Genomic DNA, 15,419 nt, shown 5'->3' with positions numbered 1-15,419 from the left:
TTAGTTCACACACAAGCCAAGGCACTTGATTCCTGGAAATCCCACCAGGTCTGAATCAGCAGCAGATCAAGATTTCTGGGCAATCGACTCATTCAGCATTTCCTCAAACCTGGCAATTTAGCAGTAACATCTAATAGTTGGTGTGTGTGTGTGTGTGTAAGAAAGCGACTTTGCAAACAAGCAAAAAATACAAAGAGAAGGAGATGAACTGAGCGCCTTTATATTTGTGCAACTACAGTGAAATGAATCCTTTCATAATGAATGTCCATTAAAGCAGTGTTTCTCAACCACTGGGTCTGGACTGCTATCTATGTATAAAATTCAATGTCTGTCTGTCTGCTTTTCACGAGATAACTACTTAATGGATTTAGATCAGATTTTTTTCTAGAATTTGTTTGAACATTCCGGTTGATTTTGTGACTTCTCTCATTGCACTAGGAATAATAGTTCGCTTGCGGTATCGATTTATTTACGCAAATCTGAGAGACACGCAGCAGGCTGAGGGGAGTGGCGTGGAGACTGGCTCACTCACGCATCAGCCTTAGGGCGTGTACCTTACTGCTGCTTACCTGGTGAATGAGAGAACTACTTAACGGATTTAGATCAGGTTTTTTTCTATAATTTGCTTGAACATTCCGGTTGATTTTGTGACTTCCCTAATCACGCTAAGAATCATATTTTGCTTGCAGGAGCGATATAGCCCCGATAATTCGAGAAAAAAAGTCTGCGGGCCGAGGGGAGAAGAAAATGTTATGTCAGGAGTATGAAGCCGGGTGGGGCCCTCCTTACTGTCCTGTTTCACTACTATGTGGGCGGAGCCACGGGGGACAGCTAGTTGTTTATAAAGGTATTGGGTTGTAATGGGTAGCCGATCTGAGGATCGGGCTCAGTGCTCCTGCCTACTCTGATTTTTGAAGCGGGACACCTATCACCTACTCTGAACATTATGCTCAATTCACCATGGGGGACCTCCGCTACTCTTGGTGAGTCATGAAGAGACTTACAAAGGAAAAACTGTATCATGGCACTAGAAAGGTCGAGAAACACTGCATTAAAGTACTTACAGAACTATCAGAAGAAATAAACAACTTGGTGGAGCTAGCAAGGTAAGCCTTCTCTGCCAATACAAGGGTTTACAATGTCTTTAAATCTAGTTGTAGTATCTACAAGCCAGCATCAGAGATATTCACTCTGTCTGCGTGTGTAGAGGTTGTGCTTACTAAATTGTCCATTTTTTTCTCTTTTTTACTCTTTCTTTTCCTAAACCTTGCTTCTTATATTTTTACATACATACATACATACATACATACTGACCTTACTTGCAATACTTCTCAGCATGGGGTAAATAGAAAGTGGTGCAGTAGTTTGCATGGCTACTTCACAGCTTACATTGCATTTTTGGCTACAGTAATAATTGGCGGACACTCAATGAACCACTACTATATTATAATTCACTCACAACTAGTATAGTTTCTCCTTCCCCCTTGACTTTATTGCATTTTGCAGAGTTTGGCGAAGTTTATGAATATTTTATGTGATTTTCACCAAACTCAAGGCAGAGAGAATTCAGTGGAGTTTGATAACAGTACATAATACATGTTTTTTTAATGTGGGTAGAAAACTGATATACCTGGAGAAAAACCTGCACAAGAACAATGAACAAGGTCCAAAAAGACTGGTTAGGGATCTGATACCCAGGATGCTTGATCTATGAGGTAATAGCCCTAACCACCACTATGTCCGGGTACTTTGTAGAGTTGTTTCTAAGTCTGAATGCCGGGGAACTGGCAAAACAAGTGACTCATTCAAGGCAATGCTGTTAGTCAGCAATGAACATTTTTGACAGTCCAGATCTTTAACTTGACCACTAAACTACCTAGTAGTTGATAAGTGTGCCATTCAGAAAATGGAAATCATAAAAACAAAAGGGGGCAGGAGTGCAGAAATTAAATGAGCTGTTAAAATACAACAAAGGACAAAAAATTTCAAAAACCTATATATAATAAACAAAACAGAAGAACTCAAAATATGAAAGCTAAAGATTGGCAGAGGAACAAAAACCGTGAAAGCAACAAAGTGAGGGGAGACGAGGATGAAAAATAATGGATGAGAAACACATTGAAAGGAATAAATAACAAAAATAATAAGTTGGTTCTTTGACCCGCCAGTTAAACAACAGCAGAATACTAACTAAAATAATGAAAGGAAGTGACTGTGTTTCAGACTCTTATGCTCGACCTAAGGGTTGACTGGCCATATCACCCACTCTCTTGGGGATCATGAGGTCTGGCAGACAGGGCACAATGGTGTTTCTCACAGCTGCACATTATGAAATCCCTGAGGTGCCCCACTGACCGCAGGGCAGCACGGCAATACTGTACACATTCCCCTGGCAGCCAGCCGGCATACCAGCCCTAAGCCTCTGGGCCGCTGAGTGCTGAGAATTCCAGGAGAAAACAAAAAAAAAAAAGGGAAAGGTTATTACAAGAGCGGAAAGAATATTCAATCACACCCTGACTTCCTGCCTTTCTTTTTAATGGAACTAAGTGGCCAAGTCCGAATCCACAAACCGTTAACCTGTCAGCAACCAACCAAGACGAGAATAGACATCTTTCCAGATCTCACCCGAGCTCTCAGAACCACTCAAGTGCTCATCTTGCACGGCACTGGCTTTGCCTCAGAGGCAATTAAAGTTTAAAAACAGGGGTTTGGCAGTGTTGAGTGACGTGACCACCGACAGCCTTGCAAAGCATGCTTGTACTGCTCCAGAGCTTTTCAGAAAAATATATGCACAACGTGATGGTTAAAAGGCTGAATGCCTCAATAGGCAGAAACAAAGAAGGGATCCTACCATATGAATCTGACACTGACAATCCAATGAAAACATCCAGGTGGCGGAATACATGGTTCAAGACAACTGTCAAAACAAAGCTCCTTGGCTCTTCTATAAACTCGTCCTGTAGCTGTCAGTCAGGATGGAGTCATGTGCACCAAAAGCTTGCTTCTCCATCTATGTCTAATATACACGCTGAAAATAAACCAAGCTCCCTTTCCCCTGGATTCAATACCTGCTGACACAATACTGTCTTTCTTCAAATATGCTCTTGTCAGGCTCCACACTCTTAAAAATACTGTTTCTTTAATAACATTTTATGGTTCTTTGAAAAACTTCCTGATATATAGAAATAACCTGAAATCTTTAATGTATGGTAGGCTATCTAGCAGGAAACTTTCAGATTAAGGAAACCTGGACTTAGCCTATGTTGTTCTATATAGCAAGAGTCCTTTTAAGATCACAACCCATTAGTATTTCACAGATATGTTAACATCTATTTGTGGTCATTAACTGTGTTGCAGACTTACCTAAATAAAAGCTCTTTCTGGAACGATGTTGGCACCTTTATTTTTGGAGCTTTGGAGCCAGAGAGGTTTTCTACAGTTCCGAGCATGTGGAGAGTTGTGGAGCATGGGAAAGCAGGAAATAAATCTAGAACTCAGCAGCAAACTTAGCACCAGGTGAAGACCACCTAAACATGTAAAGCAGTCACATGAATGTCTAGTTAAATGCACCAAGGATGCGCAAGTGGCAGATGCCAGTATTTCAATTGGTCCAGCAATGCTGGGCTTTTCAAATATTGATTATTGCCAGGAGTACACCATCCCTATAATATAAATTCTTTTAAGACCAAGGGTTATAATATTGAAGGAAGTTCCTCATACAATAAATCCCCTTTCATAACAGTGGAACATCACTGCCTTCACTGCAAGACCACAGTTTAATTGGAAACTGTATATGGAGTGAATAACCAGATGTCTTTGACGAGTTATTAATTTTAAATGTACGTCATCCTCCATGGAGGATGTACACAGAGTAGGCGGCAGTACAGTATGCATGGTTCAACACACTATATAATCTGATCAAGAATGCATTCACATGCTCCAAACCTATAGCTTCTCTTAAGGTCACAGAATAATTATTCACTCAGCAGAACATTTATTTCCAATAAAAAAGAAAAAAGTAATTATTGCTTGAATTTCTGGTGCCAAATAATGATCCCAAAAGATATAGGAATGATTAACGGTACAATAAATCTGTAAACACTACAGTAGTTCTGGTGCATCAATTCAGACAGAGAACCAGCAATTCACTTTCCAAACCTGTTTATTTTGAGAAAGGAGAACTGAAGACAAAGACTTATCTTGGCAGCCTCAGGTTCAAGGCAAGGTCCAACATTTAATGAGATATTAATTTATGAGACTATTTCAGGGTCACCAGTCAACACTTGAGGAAATGACTGTACTTGCAGAGAACACTATCAGAAGCCTAAACACTACAAAGATGGTGATAGAGCCCAGACTGGAATTCAGAACAGCAGAGCTGTGAAGCAGCAGTGCCTACCGCTATGCCACACTACAAAAACAAAATGCATATATAATTGCTAACAATTGCTGCCTCTGTCATAAAACTGAACAATCCCGAAATGCACAGCAAGGGAAAAAACAGAGATTTGCTAAGATTACCCTAAAAATGGTAGAGGAGGATGGTATGAAGGAGGCCCAGGCACGCCTCGCTAATCCTGTAACATAGCTAACAGAAAGTTCTCCAGCACACATCTCTGCATGACATACTAACACTTTTGTCTTTGTCAGCAAGATCCCTGGCTTTCACCCTTGGTACAAACATTTATAAGTGGATTCTACTGCAGGCTGTTGGGGCCAGCTGGCTTTATTAACTTAAGAAAGAATGGTGCAGCATCTGTAGTCCAGACTCAGCTGGACATCATGATGATGCCATCTCTTCACTAGTACAACTAGTATGTTTATCTCAGTAGACACGATTACCATGTCCATTTAGATTAGTAATTCGCAAAGGATGTAGCCAAATTAGACCACACAGAGATGGGTTCCCTGAAAATACTCTGTTCCACACTGATCATCTCCATACATCAGTAGTTTGGAGACTGCTTGACTTTCAACATTTCTCCAAGCAACAGTGGTTTGCAATGGAGCTTGAGTTCTACCTTAAGTGGATGCGGTCACATAAATTCAGGTTGGGCCTCCTTCCACAAGACATGCACGACAGTAAACTGGCTCAATCCATCCAATGTTGCAGAAATAGACTCCAGCCTGATCACAGCTTTGGAGTGGATTTATTGCAGAGTCAATAATGTAGTACTCGAGTGTTGTACCATGTTAGCCATTATGGATGTAGAGATAACTCAAGTAAAATGACAACATTTATTGGCTAACTAAAGAGATTATAATATGCAAACTTTCGAGGCAACTCATGACCCTTCTTCAGGCAAGAAGGAGCCTGAGTTGCCTCGAAAGCTTGCATTATTGTAATCACTTTAGTTAGCCAATAAAAGGTGTCATTTTGCTTGACTTCTCACTAGAGTCATCAATAGATAGACACATGGATGGAGACACAGTCACATGAACTGTTTTACAGGGTAGAAACTTGCTCAAATGTTCATACAGTGCCAGTCTAGAGGACAAGTAAGATTACACTCCAAGCTGCATTTCTGGCTAAGCTATTTAACATTGACCACAGTTCACATATGTTCATGTTCTGGCAAGCCAGTAAATACAAAAAAAATAAATAAAAAAATAAAAAAATATTGGCACGTTGAGGCTGGCTTGTAGTTTGCCTCCCTAGAAATCAGTGAGGGGGTGTGGATGACTCTTTCCAAAGAGGCCACACTCTGCCCAGCAGACTTTATCCAGGACTCTATAAACGGCTTTCTTTGCCTTCACGGAGTTGAAGTTTTGAACAAAAGCCAAGTTAGTCTTTCCAAAAGATCAGAGGAAGCAACTAGACAGGGCAGCACACCGTTCCAGTCAAACTACTTCTTTTGAGAAGTTTCTTGATTGCAGCGAGATGAGAGCAACAGCCCAGGGATGAGTGTAACTGGATTTGTAATGAATTAACTTTCATCTTGGCTCTTGCACAAAGAAAAAAGCCTGGCAGCAAACAATTAGTGCTCTAATTACAGAGGATTAATAGCAACCACAAGTGTCCTGGGGAGTACTAAGGATTAGCAGGCCCCCGCAGAAAGCACAGCAGACAGGGGTGAGCTGGAGACATGAACATCTCCTTGTGCCACAAAATAAGGAGCCTACACTTTGGAATTCATAAAGAAAGTGATAGAGTAGGATGAGGTCTAAACACTCTATGCTAAGCACTCGGGAATGCGGGAGTGGACAAACCCCACAATCATCCGAAAAAGGGGGCAACGGCTCCACACCTCATCATATTGGGAAACCAGACAAGCACGGCAGACTGCCCAATGACCAGTACATCCAGTCATAACAAAAAATAGTGGACTGTTATGGTCAGAAAGGAATATATGTTAGAATATACTAGAATACCAAATCTAAGGATTCTAATCATTCAGCTTTTTGCTCTTTCTGGGATGGCTGTTAGGTAAATTGTTCCAGTAACTGATTCATCCATTCTTTTTCTAATCTGCTTAACCATTTTATTGTTACAACTATCCAATCCCCATCACAGAAGCACTGGAAAATCAAGCCTGTATAGTGTGGCAGCTCACTGCAGGCCACACTCTCACACACAATTTAAGCTACCAATTAACATTACATGCCTCGTTGCAATGGTGTTCTGCAAATTCCATACAGTCAAAGACCAGGCATTTTTGAGGATCCAAGTGGCTGGACCAGGTCAAGGGGTTGTCCATGTGACACCTGGCTACAGCAGATAGAGGGTAATTTCTGGAAGGTGGGAATACGCCACGTGTGTGCCCTGAGGGGTTGCGAACCAGAATCCCGAGCTGTTTTGTTGTTCAGTGGGTGTGGCATCATGCTGTACCAGTGCATACTACCCAATCTGACCTGAGCTGATTATTTCAGTAGCACCTTTATATATTTTAAGTGAAATTACATGATTTTTTGCCTAAAGCAGATTGAGCTACACATTTAATATATGAAATGTGTTTCTATAAATAATTACTATTAATTCTACAAACAATATTGTTATTTGCTTAGAGACACATTATGCAACAGTGCTATACTGTAATTTTATATTTGTTTTAATGAAAAGTACAATACAAAATGTATGCTCTATATGTGTTATAATTGCTGTTTAGTTTACAGTTTATTACCCCTACTGTAACATTAATTGTTTTGTGAAACACCCTTAACACTACCTATCGATTATGAAACCCACTTAATTTAGCTCAGGATCAAAGGGTTACCAAAAAAAGGCTTTATATATAAAATTATGTTTAAAACTCACTGATGTTACTAAAAAAAGTCACTAGTGACTTATGTATGTAATGGCAATTTCTTACATTTTGTGTGTGCAAGATAAAACAACTTATTGTAAAGACAGCACTAGATTACAATACAAATAACATTTTCCCTAAATGGTTTCAGATTTATTGTCACCTTCTTTGTATATAATGTGATTTCACAATAAAGGTGGTTTCATTTTTTTTTATTTTACATTACAAGAACCTGCCATTTTAACAAGCATGTCTGAACAAGAAAGACAGACATTATGATATGCATTATGATAGATAGATAGATAGATAGATAGATAGATAGATAGATAGATAGATAGATAGATAGATAAACACATTATATGATAAACAGACAGACAAAGAAAATGAACAACCCGACTTTTATTTGCCCCCAGGGGGAATTTATTTATTTATTTTTACAGAGGCTCATTAAATAGTAATGTAGTATTTAATAAAATACTAAGGTTTGTGTGCATGTGTATAGTCCCTCAGAGCAATCTGATTGGTCAGTTTGGCTTTGGTGTGATTGATCAGTTTGGTTTTATTGACCGATCAAAAGAGTAAGCACAAGTGTAAGGCACATGAGGAGGAGAAAAATTCATAGGGGGTACATTGAGAGAGTCACAAAGATGGGAAGTATAAAATTGGATAGGAGTTAAGAAAAGTGCCTCTAAAACAATGACAAAGTCGGAGGAGCAGACAGGCAAGAGATAGCAAATATTTCAACATTTATTCTGTGACCTGTCTTTGGCAGGTAGTGTGGCTAGTAAATACATAAATACATAAATATACACACACACACCAGATTGACTAAAGAGACTTTGCACTTGGCTGTCACAGACACAGTGAGGTATTATGCAGGCATATTGCTGTTGGTATAAAGAAGCCCCCATAGTTATTCTTGACATTTTTCTGCTGAATAATTCATTGGCTGAAAGCCCTCAGTGTTAGTGTCTCAGAGCGAGGATGTGCGGTATTGTTCATAATGACAATCAGTTTTGTTTTCACTTTCTCTTTTACATACTTGTATCAATGCACCCCTTCTACAACCACTCCCTGAATTGTGACCGGGTATAGAGGTTCTTTGGTGTGATTATTTTTACGACTGTAAAGTACGTATTTATGAAACACAAAATGCAAAACAATGACAAGGCTGCACGCTAGGGTAAGTACCCTCTCAGATGCCTTTCTAACACTGATGGGTGTACCCCTCTGAGAAGGAGTAACGCTCAACAAGCAAGAAAAGCAAGGATTCTGTGCAATATGCAATATGTGACACTGTTTTCCCTGTCTTGACACTCCATGGGTAGGCGTGAATCAATGACAGTAGCAGGTGCTTACACAGACCTTGTCTCTTGCCTCTTTGGTGACCTGTATACGTGACCCTAAGTGGTTGAGATATACACTGCACTGTGCCCCGAGGCCATATCAAATCACCTAAAAATATAGCCTGCGTTGGTATGTGTACAGTTATCTGCCTCGCTGCCTGAGAGAGCACAACATGGTACTATTAAATGACAGCTGACATATTAATTGTTCTGAAGGGAAACTAAGAATACAAACAATTAATCATTCAACAAGCAGACACTGCCACATGGAAAGCAAGGCCAGCTGTCCTGCCTGACACTGGGGATAAAACTGAGAAATCAAGTTTGAGCTTAAACCACTTGGCATGCTCACGCCTATGGGGTTGAAGAACAGAGGCACACATGGTTGCTCTCCCACATAGCACTGCTACTGTTGCTAATCAGACGGATGCCTTGAGAGAAATCCCCTTTCATCTGAAAGGCGGCATCAAAGCCACACAAGCAGATTAGCAGATAAAGCTCTTCACTTAACAAGGAAGGATTTCGATTACAATTAAAGCATAAAGTGATCCATCCTCAGGAAAAAACAAATCTAAGATTAGTCAAAAATGATGCACCTCTTTCAGCTTAGGACCTTGCAACACACTTTATAAAGATCAACAGCCAGGCACAAAGAAGTCTTGAGGCCTCCTCATTTTTGATTGCAGTGTGATGTTGGGAAGCTTAGAGGTTTTAAAATGACCGGTTACTCTTAAATTGCCTTGCTTCTTGCCATTAAGAACTTTTCTCACAATAAGGCTGTCAGACGTCATCATGGACATGCCCAAAAGTTAAAAATTAGAAATAAAAAGCCAGCGATACCGGCTCAGGCAGTCACTCTGCCTGCAGTGCAGCAACTTTTCTTAGCACCCTCAAGCCAAACATGACTCACAAAGCAAAGCTCAGAGATTTGTGGGGTGAAGAGATATTTTACTCTGGTCATTCCTTCCTTACCCATCAGTTGCCATTCAGGCCTCCTACTGGTTAGTTCTGTTGTGTTTGCAGACCAAACTAATAAATACAATACAATTTATTTTTGTATAGCCCAAAATCACACAAGGAGTGCCGCAATGGGCTTTAACAAGCCCTGCCTCTTGACAGCCTCCCAGCCTTGACTCTCTAAGAAGACAAGGAAAAACTCCCAAAAAAACCCCAGTAGGGAAAAAATGGAAGAAACCTCGGGAAAGGCAGTTCAAAGAGAGACCCTTTTCTAGGTAGGTTGGGCGTGCAGTGGGTGTCAAACAGAAGGGGGTTAATACAATACAATACAATATACAGAACAGAACAAATCCTCAATACAGTATAAAAATTTTAGAAATACGTAGCAGAATTTAACAGTGAATGATATCACATAATATGATATGGATTTGTAATCTGGCAAAGACAAGCAAACAATTTGTCTGGCCACCAGTCAGGCTCCTCTTTTAGTAAAAAATAAAGCCAAACAGAAAGGTTCAACCTCAGTAGTGGCTACTTGCCTCCTGTAGGGGGTGTTAATGTCCAGCTTCATCTACTGCTCCCTGTACCTCTGAGGGGTACTGAAACATTCCTCTTTGTTTCCACTTTATCTTCCTCTCTTTATTCTCTTCCTGGGAAGAACCTCCATACCTCTACACATCAGAAATGCATGTGGTTTTACAAACTTCATTACAAGGAAGTTCCAGTTTCTCTGGGTTTAAATTACCTGTTGGCATGTAACCTGTAAGCCTCTCTGACAGGGATAGGAGTTCTGCCTGTGGTGGCTGTCACGTGTCATTAAGCGCTACTTGAAATGGCTTCAAAAGGTAACAAAATGGACAATTCTGCGCATCCTGTTAAACATAATCGGGACAAATAGAGTCCCTTTTTCCAAACAGTTTCTTCTGGACAGACCTGGAAGGCCTTTGAAAAACAGAAATCACCAAATAAGACACAGAGTGAGGCAAAGGCATCGACTCAAAGTAGACAGTCCTTAACTTTTAAGGAATTAAAAGCACACAAGGGCTTAATATCAGATGTTCCTGTCAATGTGGTGTCCCACAGACTCCTGCTGTGAGTTACATTACAAAAAATTGCACATGATATAATAGCAACCTGGTTTGACTGGAAAGATCTGAAAATTAACAATAGGCATTTATTTTAAAGAATGTGTACACTAAAAAAGTGCCCTCCTGTCATGGCTTGTGACAGAAGCAATGTGCTTAGGAGCTGCAAATTGTATCAGTACCACCACAGGTCAAACAATGCACGTGTCCGAGTACAAACGTTGTTACAAATGAAGCTGAAGCCATCTAGTGTACCAGTTTAAGGTCACACCAGTCCAGCACACAAGGAAGCAAGGAAGGAAACTCCCAGTCAGTTTATTCCGAATGGGGAACAAACACATGAGGTAAGCTGGAGATGAAACGTTTGTTCTCAGTTAAAGGTCAATAGGAAATTTGATGTGGAAACTCCTATTAACAGCTTGCCTCAACTGGCCAGTTTGGCTTTATGGCAAGCAAGTACCCATCCTTCCATTCTCTAATTTGCATATCCAGTTCAGGGTAGCTAGAATGTGGTACCTATCCCAGGCAGCACTGGGTGCATGGAGGTAACTAACCCTGAACATAGCAATAGTCCATCACAAAGCAAACTCTCTTATGCGTCCATGTATATTAGGCTGATTTAGAGATGTCAGTTAAACTAACATGCTTGTTTTTGAGATGTGGGAGACGCACAAGAAAATTTATAATTTATCAGCTGATCAGCTCCAAAAGAGGGCAAAATGAACATGACATGTCTCTAAATTACAACATTAATTAATTATTTTCTGATTTATCTATCCCCCGGTAACATTAGCCAACTTTCACTGCATAATATGACATAAACATAACCTAACATAAGTCCTAAAACTAGAAAAAAAGAACCTAATTAAACTCATGGCACAAGAACATTATACTTGTTAATGTATTTATTGAGGAAAATGGCCCAATCTTAAATATTTGTGTGTGGAAAAGTATGCAAAAACTCTAGGATTATTAGTTCACTTGAAGCAGAAATTAGAGTCAGGTATTAAAATCAATGGGATGACAACCAGATGTGAGTGATAAATCACTATCAGTATTCACCATCAAAGTCTGGTCTCACCACAGAGGTTTGTGGAAGTGGGCCATGCCTTGATCAAAGGAGACTACCGATATACAAATAGAAGGAATTTAACCCCATTGTTGCCTTCCCCAGAAATAGTTGAACCAATAAAGATCACTCCAAGATCGGAATGTGCAATATATAGCAGGTGACAAAAAAAAAAAAACAACTATCAGGAGAAAACTGAACAAAGGCTCACACAGCAGAGTTGCAAAGAGAAAACCAGTACTCTCCAAGAAAAACATACCTGCCCATCTAAAGTTTGATAAAGGCCATGTGGATGAGCCAGAAGGCTATTGGAAAAATGTTCTGTTAATGATCACTAAAAATATAACTTTGGCTATACTTTGAAAAGTAAAAAATGCATTCCAGCTTAACCTTATCTCATCTGTGAAATATGGTGGTGCCAGTATCATGATTTGGCCCTGCTAAGGTACCTCTGGACCAGGATAGCTTGCTATCATTGACGGAACTTCTAATTCTGAACTGTAGCAGCAAATTGTACAGGAACATGTCAGGGTATCTGTCAGCAAACATAAAGTAGACCAGCAAAACAACAACCCTAAATACAAACGCTTTTCTACATATGGTTAAAGTGGAAGAAATGTTATGCTATGGCCAAGTCAATGTCCTGACCTTAATCTTACAGAAATGCTGTGGAAGTAACTAAAGCGACTAGTTCACTCAAGAAAGGCCACCAACATCCCTGAGTTGGAGCATCTTTACAAGGAGAAAGGGGCTCTAATTCCTCCAAGCCAATGTGCAAGCTGCGCAGCAGTTGTCAGAATGGTTAGTTGAAGTTATTATTGCACATGGGGGTCACACAAGTTACCAAAAGCAAAAATTCACATATATTTTCACACACAAATATATAACACTGGAGGAAAAATTAAAGTAAAATGTTTTTGTGTCATTTATTTAACTGGCTTCTATTCGTCTACTTTTAGGACTTATTTAAAAATCTAATCACGTGTTAGGTGATATTTAGGCAGAGACTAAGAAAATTTTAAAAGAATTCACAAACTTTCTAGCACCACTGTAAGCTCCACAAGTGTTTCACCTTTTTGTTCCACTGACAGACAATAAGTTGTCAATCAGATCACTTTGGGGAGGGGCAACCAGTAGTAAATATGATGACGGGGTGTGTACAGTATAGCATTTCAAAACAAAGCATACTCTCTAGGAGCATTGGATGAGGAATTGCAGGTCTTGTGTCTCCACTGAATGGACAACTATTGAGGATTCATTTTTATATTGTATTGCTTTTATTAGGCAGCCAGATATGCAAATGTTTTATAGCAACATTAGTTTTAGCTGTTAAAAGTGAAAAAGCCTTGTTTTGCATTATCAATTCTATGTTCAACTCATTCCCAACTCAAGACTCAATTAAACATTGTGCAGGGATAGGATAAGTTTGGTCTGTTTCTGCTGTCTTGTTATTATATAATATGGCATTTTTATTACCAACTGCACTAAATATTCTGAAGCCACTATAAGGTTTTGCCAAATGTTGCCCAAAATAATGAACATTACAGACAATTAAGTCCAGTGAAAGGTCCAGGCATCTAGACCACCTTTTCTGCTGCCCTTCCAATATTATCCCTTGAGGATGGGCTCATTGCCAATCCAGGCCACCTCTTTTATGATTATTTTTTTTCCCTCTAATTCCACTCTGCTCACATGTACTGTTGTTAAGAACAGATAGAAATTCAGTAAATCAGTGTCACCTGCAACTCAGCAAGACCAGCTGGCCTAGCCCACAGGTTTCCTGCGTGGAGGTAACTGTGTTAAATGAAGGCAGATAATGAAGCATTACACATTCTTGGAGAAGGTGCTAATGGCCAGATTGTGTTGCTCTGATACATCCTAAAATTTAGCTGTCTCAGGTGAGTGCAGTTTTGTTAGAAATGCCACGTTTGTAGCCTGTCACTGCGCCTTTTCATTTTGTCACTGCCCTTGCCTTTTCCAATTCCTCCACCAGCCTCTGACAGTGTTCCTCTCTCAATTAACACGCCATTGCTCCATCTTTCTTTTTACGTGAGTGCCATAATTCCTCTCTCATTATCACCACTTGAGCGTGACCCAGTGACAGGTGCATAGACTGACCCCCCTCACCCCACTTCCCATCGCCATCGGCCACTGAACCAGCGTTGTCATAGAAACTGACATCTTGCCTTATCCTGGCCAATTCTGTCAGGAAGCCTAAAAATGATGGAGCTTTCTTTCTCTCTGTAGGTCGTCGCCACAGAGAGGGACAGCGTGGAGCAAGTATGCTGCCGGGTTCACATGTGAAAAGGGGGCAGGATGTCTGCTTCTGTTTCCCTGCAGCAGTAACCCAGGTAATGGCTCTGTTTTGTCTATAAAGCTCCAAGGTGAGGAAGAGTGCAGCATAGCAGAAAACAGGTAAAGAAGGCACCATCAAAACTTGGTGTGTGACAGAATTACTGAATTAGCCAGCTGAGTTAGACTCAAAATGTCAAAGTAGCTTTGGTATGAAGGAGAGCTCCTTAATGTGAATTGTGATGTCAATTTCCCAGACTAATAGCATAACTGTATTTACGTAACTGTTCACTACCATCCATTCTTAAAATTACCCATAACCATTCACATATCACACAGAACCATTAATATTGACTATGACAACATTTCCTGCACAATTTACAGAATTTCACTACCACCCCATATTGCTTTCTTTATTCATCCAGCTATTATCAAATCTGCCTTATAATCATTAAGGTTCACAGATGCCATTTGCTAACTCTTCATCACTGGACATTAGGCAGGAACAAACTTGGTTCATTTCATGGCACATTCACACATATGCCCGCCAGATCAATTCAGAGCTGCCAGTTAACATTCCACACATCTTTGCGGTGTGTTGGAAACATCACAGTAGGATAGAAACTCACACAAACAAAAAGAAAAACATGTGCAAACTCCATAATGATGGTGTCTTGGCACCAGAATTGTAAAGCAGCAGCACTAAATATTTCACCTTCATGCCACCCATTTTTTACTTATCCCAACAAAAAAGAGAATTAAACCAACCAGAGCATTTTTTTCTTATAATTTGACAATAAACCGAGAAACACCATCACGGATTACTGAAAGTGTCTGGAAGCCATCTTGTTGTCAGTGCACTGGCTAATCCCGATTTGCCTTCGAGCAACACGTGGACAAATCCAAGACACGATTTTTCACTCTACTCAGACAGGGAGCAATTTTACATCTGTTTTTTTTTTTTTTTTTTGGAGAGAGGTGGGGAGGCAGATATTGAGTTGTCTTTGTTAAGCAAAGTTTCCAGGGGGAGTAAACTTGGCAAATGGCAAGGAATGGATTCTTAAAAATTTTGGCAACACTGCTTGGGGGCAGGTACTTATGGAGCCAGCCTTCTTGGGTAGTTGTGCTCTTTTTGAAGCTTTGACACGCATCACAAGACATTCCACCTCTGCTGTTGCCACATTTGTTTAAAAATAAAAGACAGAAAAAGTAAAGAGCACATCTCTCTAAGAATTGTGTGAAAACTAAATGAAACACTTGTGCAGAAAAAGCAGGTGGTTACTAATATATGAGGCAGATGTGCCCCTGGGGGAACTTTCTAAAAATGAAAAAGCGTGCACGTAGAGTCATCTACACTCATAAACTCAAGCTGGCGCCTGCATCTATTTAGAGTGACTGAGGATAAATTGGTCACATCATGATGATC

General features: G+C 40.1%; 1 protein-coding gene across 1 annotated transcript in view; it reads right to left on the bottom strand.

Annotated features, from left to right (window-relative positions):
* nxn (nucleoredoxin) overlaps positions 1-15,419 on the bottom strand; it is a 133,016-nt gene that overhangs the window by 103,913 nt on the left and 13,684 nt on the right. The window lies entirely within an intron of this gene.

Source organism: Polypterus senegalus, chromosome 6 (assembly GCF_016835505.1).
Source record: "Polypterus senegalus isolate Bchr_013 chromosome 6, ASM1683550v1, whole genome shotgun sequence".
Taxonomy (NCBI): Eukaryota; Metazoa; Chordata; class Cladistia; order Polypteriformes; family Polypteridae; genus Polypterus; species Polypterus senegalus.
Note: the sequence above shows the minus strand (reverse complement) of the source record. Positions and strands in the feature narration are given on the sequence as shown.